Source organism: Acanthopagrus latus, chromosome 16 (assembly GCF_904848185.1).
Source record: "Acanthopagrus latus isolate v.2019 chromosome 16, fAcaLat1.1, whole genome shotgun sequence".
NCBI classification, from domain to species: Eukaryota; Metazoa; Chordata; class Actinopteri; order Spariformes; family Sparidae; genus Acanthopagrus; species Acanthopagrus latus.
In genome coordinates this window covers 24,449,942-24,462,722 of record NC_051054.1, presented here as the reverse complement: position 1 = coordinate 24,462,722, position 12,781 = coordinate 24,449,942, and the positions used below count along the sequence as shown (strand labels likewise).

At 41.1% G+C, this 12,781-nt stretch overlaps 1 long non-coding RNA gene across 1 annotated transcript; it reads right to left on the bottom strand.

Moving 5' to 3' along the window:
* Positions 1-10,315: 10,315 nt before the first annotated feature.
* Positions 10,316-12,504, bottom strand: LOC119004690. Its single transcript, XR_005070270.1, has 4 exons — positions 12,215-12,504; positions 11,203-11,326; positions 10,887-11,033; positions 10,316-10,633 (listed from the first exon to the last, which is right to left on the bottom strand). It is a non-coding gene; the product is annotated as an uncharacterized LOC119004690 (long non-coding RNA).
* Positions 12,505-12,781: the final 277 nt, after the last annotated feature.

The following is a 12,781-nucleotide window of genomic DNA, read 5'->3' as shown; positions in this document are numbered from 1 at the left end:
GCCACACTGACAGAGATCACAATCCAAGGCTGCAGATAGCACCGCCATGGAGACAACCCCAACCATTGCAGACAGGAGGCCTCACACTAAGGTGCAGAGTCCTCTGGCCGCCTGGGCCAAATCGTCCATGGGATAGCACCCCCAGTGGCAGACCAGAGACAGTTCCCAGTCTGGCAGGCCCCCATGAGGAAACACTGGAGCGAAAAAAGACAGACTAAAACAGTAAAATAAGGCGAAAAGCACAGAGGCTAAAAACATGAGGGCCTAAAACAGTAAAATAGGATAAAGAATACAAATGCTAGCACTAACACAACATAAAAGGAATTAAAAATAATTAAAGAAATCAATTAAAAGCCCGGTTAAAAAGTGGGTCTTGAGCCTCTTTTAAAAAACATCAACAGTCTCCGCGATCCTGAGGTTCTCTGGCAGGCTGGTCCACAGTCAGGGGCCATAATAACTGAAAGCTGCCTTTCCGTGCTTTTTTGAACTAACCTGTGGTATGGTTAAAAGTAGGGATGTCCCTATCCGAGCACGTGATCGGAAATCAGCGCCGTTATGCCCACCACTTTCATGGGTCTCATACAGCAGAGCATGTAAAACAGGCAACCGAGGAGATGCTGAACGAGTGATATAGACAAGCAACGCGTCCACATCATTTTACATGACACCATAAGGAATATGAAAAAAGCAGTGGATGATAAGGAAGTAACAAGCGTGTGCTGCATCTCTCACACATCAGCTGGCTGTACACGAAGGTCTGCTGTCACAGTGCAGCATCACAGACTCACCTGCTAACAAAAAGAAGGTGGTCAGCCAATGTTGCAATAGCATATGCAGAATAAGAAAGAGCCATATGAAAAAGTATATACTTCTAAAAAACTACTGAGGAATGCAGGTACTTTTTTTCTTAATGCAGCCGTATTATCCAGGAAAATATTAGGTGAGGCTGAGAATCGGATCGGGATTCAGTATCGGCAGATACAAAATATTAAAGGACTCGGATCTGATCAGGGTAAAAAAAAAACCTGATCGGGACATCCCTAGTCAAAAGGCCAGTGCCGGAGGACCTCAGGGTCCGCAGGGCCTGTAGGGTAAAAGCAGGTCAGATAAGTAAGACGGCCCAAGACCACAAAATCAATCCTGAAAAGCACAGGGAGCCAGTGCAGCAATTTTAATACAGGTGTAATGTGCTCCTGCCGTCTGGTCCTTGTCAGCACTCGTGCGGCTGAGTTTTGTAGCAATTGTAGATTAGAAATGCTCTTTTTAGGAAGGCCAGAGAGCAGGGCATTACAGTAGTCTAAATAACACAAGATAAAAGCATGCATCAGCACCTCTGTGCTGGCCTGAGAGAGAGGAGTCTTTGTTATATTTTTGATGCGTTGAATAAAACTGACCTCAGAGTCAAAAATCACACCCAGATTTTGTACAGATTGTGATGGTTTAAAATCCTTGAAGGTTTCTCTTTCTGGCCTTCAGGACCATTGACTAAAACCTCTGTATTGTCCTGGTTGAGCTGTTGGAAATTTGCTGCCATTCATGTCTTGATATCTAAAATGCAGTTCAAAAAGGGCATCAATAGGCCCTGTGTCATCAGGAGACACGGCGATGTACAGTTGCGTATCATCAGCATAACTATGAAAGCTGATGCCGTGCCTCCTGATGACGTCCCCAGGGGGAAGCATGTAAAGATTAAAGAGTTGGACCTAAAATTGACCCTTGGGGAACCCCACACCTTATCTTGTAGGTTCCTGAGGAACATGAATCCATACTTATAAAGAAGTGTCGATCTGTGAGGTAAGAAACAAACCAGTTAAGAGCAGTACCAGAGAGGCCGACCAGGTTCCTCAGTCTATTTAATAATGCCATGGTCTACTGTATCGAAGGTAGACCAGTACTACTAAGCTAGGAGGGGCAATGCTATTCTGACATAAACCTCCTCTGCAGTTATTTAAGTGTGTCCTCAATTTATAGGTCCCTAATGTAAAGTGTGCTGAACAACACTAATACATATCAGGCCTATTGTGGATTATTATGGACTATTGTGGCAGTGGATTATTGCTCTGACTGGATTATTGTTATCTCTACTGAGTTAGTTGCAGTCTTTCTTTACCACATGTATTAAAATATTTATTGTGACAGTATAATTTGAACAAATTTGCCAACATTCCTACAGTTTAGTTATGTTTTTGATGTATTACGTTGTAATACACAAATAACACGAAGTCCATTTTAAGTAAACTATACAATACATAACAGTTAGTTCTGCCCACAGAATATAGGTTAAGACCATACAATCAGGGATCTAGGATCTATTTTGCTTGGTAACCTGAGGTGTTTTGTCTTTGCAAGAGTAATTCTCAAATATTTTGGTGCTGCGGACCAAGAAGCAGCACAGCCTCCTTCAGCACCACCAGACCAGGATGTTTAAGTTTAAAAATATTTTACAATTTAAGACAGACATTTTTGAGGAACACTTCATCAGTTTCATTTATTGCCCTATAGAGGAGCCCCATTGTTTACCTTGTATTATCATTTTCTGTCAGTTTGGTTGGGTCAGTTTAAGATGTTTAAATTTAATTTGAGAGAGGTTTTGATGACTCTAGCCTGTTTTTCTCTTAAAATTGTCACACAATGAGGTGAGGTTGTCTTGTCTTGGGATCTGTCTCATGAAATTCATGTTTTATTTTGAAAGTAACTCTCCTCTCGTTTCAGGTCACTTGCCCTTCCTCTTGTGTCCCTGGTCTGACGTCATCCCTAATTCCTGATTGTTTTCACCTGTGCTCCCCTTCCTCATGTGTATAAAGTCCTTGTCTTCCCCTGTCTGCGTCGCCAAAGTATTTCGTCTCCATGTCGTGTACCAAAGCCCTTGAATCCACAGTCTTGATCCTCGCATTTGAAAAGTATTGTTATTGTTTTATTTATCTGCATTTTTGTCCTCTCTAGAAGAGTGAATTTAAGTTGTATTTTTCTGGTTAAGGTTTTTTTGTTTGCATTTGAGATTTTCTAGCCCTTTTCGTTTTCCTCCTAGTGAGTGAATTTTTGTTGATAATTTTCATACGATAGAGCAGATAATTTTCATAGCCATCGTACTTCCTCTGCGGAGAGATTTTTGTTGTAAATTTCATACTTTATTTTTGATTCCAGTACAGTGTAGGTTTTCCTCCTGCGGGAGCGCTTTTCGTTTCTCTGTGTTCCATGTTGTTCATCTTGTATGTGTCTCAGAATTTTCATAGCTTTTGGTTTTCATTCCTTCATGAGAGTCCTAAAATCAGATTAATAAAACTTGACTATACTGCTGCCAAACTGCATCTGAGTCCTCTTTCTCGCCCAAGTCTGACAAAAATGTAATAGATTGCTGCATCTTTGTGGATCACCTAAAAGGTTTAGGAATGTATCCTTCATAGTTTGACAAAATAGGGGCCCCAAAACAGCATCTTGCAAAAAAAAAGCCAGAAATGAATGTGATCGAGAAACTAGTCAAAAAAGAGAAAGGTGCTGTTGAAAACAATCTGCAAGGTCAATTTATGGAGAAAACACATTACTCTGCTCTTCACATCTCCCTCTCCCTCATTCCTGTCTTTCCTAATTCTGAGCAATGAAAATTAAATTCCCCACCCTGGCGAATACTTGGCTGATAATCAGTGTTTTCATCAGGATTGTGGCTAGGACCTGAGATTAAATAATGGTGCAAATAAATCAGCTCAGTGATTAGGAAAACTGTGGTGCAAAAAACTGGTGTTGCAAGAGCTCACTGCAACCATTGCTATCATTTTCTGTATGCCCTGAAATCAGACACATTTTACAGATTCAACTACTGTTGTTAAAGAAGAACTTATCATTTACTGTAAAAGTAACCCTAAATATATTGCATTCTTGGAAGATAATTGTAATAAAGTGGGGTTTCATTTAATCCTAACATTCCAGAATTCAACAATAACCCAACATCTGTGGCATCTTTAACAGAGATTAGCTTGATAAGTACAGGATGAACAGAGTATAGTGCTCTTTATAAAAAAAAAATAAGCTACAAGTAATGGCTGTATTTTTAATGTATTATTTACATTTAGATATAGGGCATTTAGCAGACACTTTTTACCAAAGTGATTTACGGTAATTCATACATATATTCATACACTGATGTCAGTGGCTGCCATACAAGGTGCCGACCAGCACATCAGGAGCAGTTTGGGGTTCAGTGTCTTGCCCAAGGACACTTCGACATGCAGGTCAGGGGAAAGAAACCAGCATCCTTCCAAAAACAAGACGCTGCCTCTGCCTCGCCACAGCCGCTCATTTCATGCAACATTGCTCTTTTAGAATGTCTGAAAACTATGAGACTTATGTCTACTTACATCCATCCATCCATCTGTCCGTCATCCATCCATCCATCCATCCATCTATTTTCTTTTACTTATCCAGGGTCAGGTCAGGGTGGTAGCAGGCGAAACACTCTATACAAGATTTCCCTCTCTAAAGCAATGTTTGTAGCCCCATCAGGCTTTTCAAGGTCAGACAAGATATGCACACCTTCAGCAAGGTGCCCAGGAGGGATCTTAATCAAATGCCCAAACCACCTCAGCTTGCTCCATTTGCCAACAGTTCCGGAGGGTCAATAGCTATGTCAGTATAGTCAATAACTATGAATATTTGATGAAAAAACAAGAAGAAATTAAGAAACTGATTCAAAACAAGACACGGATTCTTAATTTGGCTCTTATAAGCCATGTGTACAATAAATGGAAAAAAAGCATAGTTTACCATTTTGCAATTTACACTTATTTCAGTTAGATGAAGAAGCTGACACCATTCTTGTACTGTACTCTCTATTCTGTACACTGAATATTAACATACAGACAGCAGGAAACCCCAGGAAGTCACTGCCCCCAGCCAAGATATGGTCAGGCACCCTATGAAACGCCAACTTGTACGTTTTGGAACCACTGCTCCTTCATGTAAAAGAAGGCCTCCCAGGAGTTTTCCTTGGAGAGTCAAACTGATCGGAGACACTAGGCTAGACCCTGAACAGCCTGCAACATTTATCCCTACCTACTTGGGAAAACCTCAAGATAGCCCAGGAGGAGCTAGAAGATGTTGCTGGGAAAGACTGGACTGCCTTGCTTAGCCTGCTGCCACAGCAACCCAGCCATAGATAAGTAACAGAAATGGTATGGTTTACAACAATCCTTTAAGTCTGCAGTTGTAAATGTTAATGAGATGTTAGTGGAGGCGTTCTGGTTCAGTATCTGTGCAGCTCTTTTCAGAAGATTAGTGGTTGTACAGTTCATTACAGTAGTAAAAAGAATCAAAGGGAGAAACCAAAAAAGCATGTTAAATTTTGGAAGAGTATATAGAACAGCCAATAAGATTTTGTCATATTCTGGAAGTCAATTCTCATCCTTTAATTTAGCATCAATAAGTGCTTTATAAATCATTAATAAAGCCATTTGTAGTGTCACTTGACAAACCAGCTATCCACATTGAAATACTGTGAAAGTTTCACTATCAAAGTAAACAAGGCTTTTGACATTCAACAGTCCACCCTCAGCAGACCTCCTACAGTGCCCTACAGACTCAACCAAACTTTACAAGAGATTTCAACCCCCCTGCCCTATTCCATCATGGAAGGTTTTGATTCACAGAATGACAACCTTATTATGCAGCGCACTTATTATTGATATTACGCCGTAGAGGCGCGGTTGCCATGGTCACCAAGCAAGAGACATTTAATTTTCTCTCCTCCATCATCATTATCTATGGGGCCATCTGTTGTGGAAAATGAATTCAGCCTCATTTGCATGACTGATAAGCACATTCTTTATCTGTCCCACAGAAGGTCATATGCCATGGATTTGGGGACTAGAGGGAGAGAGAACAGGAGTGAGGAGGTGAAATGATGCGTGGTCTTACCTCTATGAGGGAGGTAAAAGGGGTGTGTGTGTGTGTGTGTGTGTCTGACTGTCTATTGGTGCTTGGATGTGTGCACGTGTCTGCATAATGCATGGACACCTAATGTTTATGTATGACCTCTTGTTTATACCCATGCCATGGCTTTGTTCTCATGTGGATGCTTCCAAATTAACATAAGCCTGTATGTGTCTATGTATGTACCCACCATCATGACTGCATGCAGTAATTTTGTGTGTGAAGGCATGTATTTCCACAATTGTGTGTTTGTGTGTGTGTCTATGAGTAGGTCTGTTTATGGGAACTGTATTTTGAGTTTTAGATCTCAAAGTGAGGACATATTTTACGAAATAATTACATTTACATTTACTTCTTCAAGGGATACTTTTTGGTTTCAGTTTTATGCACACACACACAGTCTCTGGTATAGTATTATAACTGAAATGCACTGACTGGTCTGAATAGTAGTGTACACAGCACCTGACAAATGATCATCTTATAAAGTTGCAAATGCATAAACAAACAGTTTTACTGTGCCTTGCAAAAATATTCACCCCCTTGAACTTTTCCACATTTTGTCATATTTTAACTACAAATGTAAATGTATTTTATTGGGATTTTATGTGATAGACCAATACAAAGTGGTGCATAATTGTGAAGTGGAAGGAAAATGATACATGGTTTTGTTTCTTTTTACAAATAAAAAACAGAAAAGTGTGGTGTGCAAAAGTGTTCAGTATTTTGTAGAACCACCTTTCGCAGTAATGACAGCTGCAAGTCTTTTGGGGTAAGCCTCTACAAGAGATGCACATACACAGACTGAAATATTTGTCCATTCCTCCTTGCAAAACAGCTCAAGCTTAGTCTGATTGGATGGAGAGTGTCTGTGAACAGCAATTTTCAAGTCTTGCCAGAAATTCTCAAGTTGATTTAGGTCTGGACTTTGACTGGGCCATTCTAACACATGAAGATGCTTTGATCTAAACTATTCCATTGTAGCTGTATGTTTAGGCTCGTTGTCCTGCTGGAAGGTGAACCTCAGCCCCAGCATCAATTCTTTTGCAAACTCAGGTTTTCTTCCAAGTGTTGGGCCTCACATTACACAAGGCCCGGTTAATGAGAGTATATGCAACAATAAAAGGGAAATTTAGGTTAAATTTGGCTATCAATAATAATTAATGATTATTTGGGTAATTATTAATTATGATAATATGATCCAATTTGCATTAGATCACCTCGGGGCACCACCCTTGAAGAAGGGAAAAGATAGCAATTTTACTAAATCAGTCTCATAAACATGTACTAAACTGTTTGTAACTCTGGTTAATAATGAACGTAATAACTACAACTACATTTACCATAACAGCTAGTAATGGTTGAAGAAATTTTGAGCTCTTGACAGTGTAGAGGTTGGCAACATTCACTCTTGTACGATATTAAATAGACAGCAAGAAGGTTAAAATATTTTATTTAAAACAAAGATGGAAAAACACAATCCAACTAACATGTACTATATACAAGTGTGTGTGTGCCTGATGGAACAAAGAAACAATGGCGGTCAATGATATCACATGTGGGTGTGATATGCTCTAGCCTCAAGGAATGTGTGTGTGGGTGTGTGTGTGTGTGTGTGTGTTTATGACGTGATGCCAGGTTATAGAAGATGGTTAGTTGCATGCAGAGACCCTGAGTCAGAGGGACTAACATCGAATTAGCCATCTAGGAAAGCAAACTACCAATAACTTAACTTGAGACACATAAATTGAACACATTACATCAACCAGAGTTTAAAGTCCTGTGCTTAGCCATGCTATGCTATGCTATCTAAGCCCAGTTCAATGTTACCAGTCTTTGAAGAGAAGGTGCTGGTGGTTGCAGGAGAAGGTTGGGACTCCAAAGTTGACTCCAAAGGTGGAGAGGAGCCCTTGAAGATCCGAAGTTGAAGAAGTAGAGGGTGTCGAGTGAGAGAGAGAAAACAATGTATGCTCTGGGGTTTTGACTACCTGATCAGCGGGGGGGTCTGTCACCCTGACCAATAGCAGCTCAAACCTGAATTCTGCACTTAGGTGTGAAGAAGGGGGAATTCTGGGACAATGAGTTCAGTTCAGAGTCCATTTTGAAATCAATGAATGACTTCATCTGTGGGTCCCAACACGATTGTCCTGTATTTGGCTCCATCCACCTTCCCATCAATTCAGACCAGCCTCCCTGTCCCTGCTGAAGAAAAGCATCTCCACAGCATGACACTGCAACTACCATGTTTCACGGTGGGGATGGTGTGTTCAGGGTGATGTGCAGTGTTAGTTTTCTGCCACATATAGTGTTTTGCATTTAGGCCAAAAACGTCAATTTTGGTCTCATCTGACCAGAGCACCTTGTTCCGCATGTTTGTTGTGCCCCCCACATGGCTTGTGGCTAACTGCATGGCTTTATTTCAACAATGGCTCTCTTCTTACCACTCTTCCATAAAGGCCTGATTTGTGGAGTGCATGACTAAAGGCCCCCACACACCGCCCAGACGTCCAGCTGCCTTAACTGACCACTCCGTTGCCTCTTGTCTGACCCGCTGGTAGAAAAGTTGCTTTGAACTCACTGTTTTGACCTGCTGCCAGCTCCACAGTTGCGTGTACGTTCTGCGCTTGCACGAGATGCAATAAGCAGGTGGCTCTAATGTTAAAGACGCTGGACTAGAGGTTTATGCACGCAACTCTACGAAACTTAACTATGTCAGACAAAAACAGCTGCATACTAAACATGCAGCGAGGCATTACCAAACGAACACAGATTAATTCATCCTGAACGGACATAATACCAGCTAGTCTCATGCCAGTACTCCAAAACATGAAAACAAGAAATGACGGAACTGAGTGCGTAGAAAACCAATGCACACACAGTGTTCTGCCCCTCCCACACACAGCGCTGATTCGCTAGCACACCGCCAATCAGAGAATCCAATGGCTCAGACGGCCGACAGCCCATAGACATATAAAGAGTAGACGCCACAACGGCTGCCGGGCAGGGAGAAATGCGGCGGCCATCTTGGGGCGGTCATTCTACTCCGAGTTGAATGAATGTAGGTTATTAAGAAGAACGAAGAAAGAAAAGAGAATAATAAATAAGTCTGAGTTGAGAAGCAGGGAGAAAAGATGCTGCAGCATTGCGCAGCTTATTCCTGCTCTAATCGCTGGACTTTATTGAACAGGAGTCGGGGGATTACTTTTCACAAGTAAGATTTAACATTACTATTTGTTGTCTTTTGTAACGATTTTCCGCCATACGTATCAATTTTTACAAATCAGTTTTCTACCACCCCAGTTAGTTTAGAAACATTTTTTTAAGGTTGAAATGCTACGTTGCGTTACTTTAATAATACATACAACAGATCATCTGATTGTAGAATAGTTTGCAAACATGCTTATTCACAATTTAAGCAGCACAGTGAAGGTTTGATATCATTATCTTGTTTTATTACCTTTGTATATTAAAGTTGCTTTGTTCTGTAAAGTGTCTTTGAGCACTGTGCAAAGTGATCATATATATATATATATATATATATATATATATATATATATGATAATAACAATAATTATTATTATTATTATTATTATAAGGTGCTGAGAGTGTGTGCACATGAGAGTGTGTGCCACAGTTGCCTCCCGTCACCTCTCTACCAGCAGTATTGTTTTTGAACCGGTTCCAACAGTTTATAAACTTTAAATATTACAAAAGAAACAACGCAACGTGATTGATTGGCTATGTAGTTTCCAATGAATAATACAAATTCTGCTTAAAAACAGGTGTTCCTGTGGCAGTTGTGAACAAGTGCCTACAGAGCCCGAGAATATCTGCTGTATGGAAATACCACAGGTAAAGGTGAACACTGGGCAAACAAGGTTGTTATTTTGCAGTCTCTTTTCTTTAATCCATTGTCACTCACTTACCTTTCATAACTTCTAGGTTACATGAAGACTAAGTTACAGCAGCTTCCTGAGCAACCATCATGCATGCTGGACCATCCTGGCCTAGAGCCTGTCTGCCTGAATGTGTTTTCACTGCAGAATGCACTGAACATTTATCGGGCAGACTACGGACCTTTACGTCTGAGGAGAATAGTGCAGTACGCTTTTTAGGCCCATAAATATTATTAATTTATTGCAAAAGTGTTATGAAGTACATAACTGCTTCCTCTGTCTTACATTGCTTATAGTTTATCTTTACTATCTTTTACTTGGTAACATGAAAACTACATATCAAACAATGAAAACACACAGAACAGTTGGGAGAGATGTTGTATTGCAAGAAACAATTGTAGACATACAAAATAAATATCTAAAGTGGAACAGTTAAACTTGCCAGTTGCCATTGATGTGAACATTCAGTGCTGACTTTCTACTGAATTGTGTCCAGCCAATATAGATACGTAGCCTACAGAAGCTTTGTAAGCTGGTGCTGGTGCTTTCTGAGGTGAAGAGTGAGAGCTGTGCTGCCTGCCTGTGTGGTGCTGAGGATTCGTGCAGAGTTCCCTGATGCTGAAGGACAGTATGTTAGGTTCAGTCCTGTCCTCGATTGAACCTTGGCACGTAACTGGCTATAACGTCCAGCTTGTTGGGTCTTTCATACTGAGCCGAGAGGTATTCAGGGATTGTAAGTTTCAGCACCTCGTTCACATATGGGCCAGGGTCCTGGAAAACCTTCTCGAAGATCAGGTCCAACAGTGCATCAATGTAGTCTGCAGTGCAATAAACAAAAATTAATGTTTACAAGAAAATGCACTAGAACCAAAAAGCCTTGTGCTGCAGTGTTGTCAAGTGTCTCTTCGTATTTCTCCTAATTTATATATTCTCCTTATTTATTATTTTGAAAACCATCAAAAAAATAATTCAGATTTTATTTGTGTTTATTTTCAACCTTTTGTGTTATAGCCTGTGTGTCCATCTTTATTTTTTATTTGTGAGTTTCAAATAAAAGACTGTAAAACGTACAGAATGTTGGCTCTGCTTTCACAGGCTTTGCAGTTCATTCTCCATGCTTAGATTTGGGGAAGTTGACTGTACAGCAGCTCTCCACCTGTAGATGTTGCCTGTGGTCAGTCAGTATTTTCATTGTAATGCAGGGCAGCCAGGTAGAGTCTTGGGTGGAAAAACAGTAAAATCATAGTATACACACTAAACTATAATCAACTAAACAGATAATGATGTTTTATGTTTGCCAATCCATATTCATAACAGAGTAAAACAAAACTACACATTAGAGTAAAATAGTGACTAACATTACATCATATGCTTTCGTGCAACAAACCTGTGCTTCTGAAGTGAGGCCGGAGAGTTCTCATGGAAAGCTGTGTGCCAACCGTGCATTTCACTGGTTGGTCTGTCTGGCAGGCAACATGATGCACTACAGACTGCTGTACAGATGTGCTTGGCTCAACACAAAATTCTGGCAAATCATAATCCGAGCAAACCCATGCAAATTCCTCATTTCACATTAGATTTAGTAAGTGAGCAATACATATTGGCAAGGCAACTTTTCTGTGTCCATGCCTTCATATAACTAACGTTAATCGTAGCAGACAGGTAACCCCTGTCTCAGGCTCCAAAGCAAAGTAATGATTGCTTGACTGCAGATAAAGTTTTGGTACTGTCAGATCGGGTCTCTCGTGCCAGCAGCTAACACTACACGCATAGTTACGTGTATATGAACACAAAAGAAGAGGGTCGACTGCCGAGGTGCTCCTGGGCATCTAACACACTGTCCGTTAGCCTTTAGCACAACATGCTAATTGATGTAACGTAGCTCACTGGCCGTGAATAACAGAGCATTTCATACCGTCCTAGCTGCGTGTTCATGGCGGAACATAAGCTCACCATCCGCGAGCAACTGAGACAATTTCACACCGTCTGATCGGCTGTGAGCATGTGGAGGAGACGGTTTCCCATGTGTGTTCATGACGGAACAGTAGCTGTAGCAACTGAGAAGTTGTCCGCAGACGATGAGCTAGCTAGCGCTGTTCACGGCCGAGCAGCGCTAGCTAGCTCATCGTTCGCGGACAACTTCTTAGTGGTTCACGGCCAGTTAGAAGCGATCAAATCTCAATATCCTAATTAATTTTCCCAATTCACTGTCATGTTTTATAAGCGTTCTGATATGACAAATTAAGGTTTGGCAACATTAACATTACCGTGAATCCTAAGACCAGTAAGCCCAATGTTGTAATGTTAGCTCAGCCTCATATTTACATCACCGGTTAGCGTTAGCTCATGTGCTAAACAGCCAAAGTAACACAAACTACACTGTTTTTAAAAATACTTACAGTTTCTTCTTCTGTGGCGTTGACACGGACAGTGGGTATTGATCCATCTTTTAGGAACAATCTCGTTGCCAGTCCAGCCTGATACTGACCCTGGTTGCTGAAACAGTCCGGTGTGAAGTGATTGGCACAGACAACAACGCTTTTGCTCACTGAAGCTGGGATGTTTCCCTGAAAAATAAAATGTAGCCACTTCGCTCTGATATCCTCTTTGGTAGGGAGGCGATGTAGGGAAATATGAGTATCCGTGCATCCGACGACAGAGCAGGAGTTCTTGGCTTTCGGGTTGTACACGGTTGCGGTCAGGCTGTCCCATACAAGTGAAGTGAGAAAATGGCGGATCCTCCTTCAGGTAGCCGGTGTAATATAGGAGGAGATATCCAGCGTGAGGGCGGGAGCATTCAAATCACCCGCACTGTTACGTAAGTGTGTGGGTGAAATCCAAATGGCTCTTTTAGAGACACATTTCCTGACTCCGCCAGGTTACAAAACATTGACTTAGTGGTGGTAAATCACTCTTAAGGGGTCGGGAGGCACTCCAGGTATGCACATATACATAGTAAAGCAACG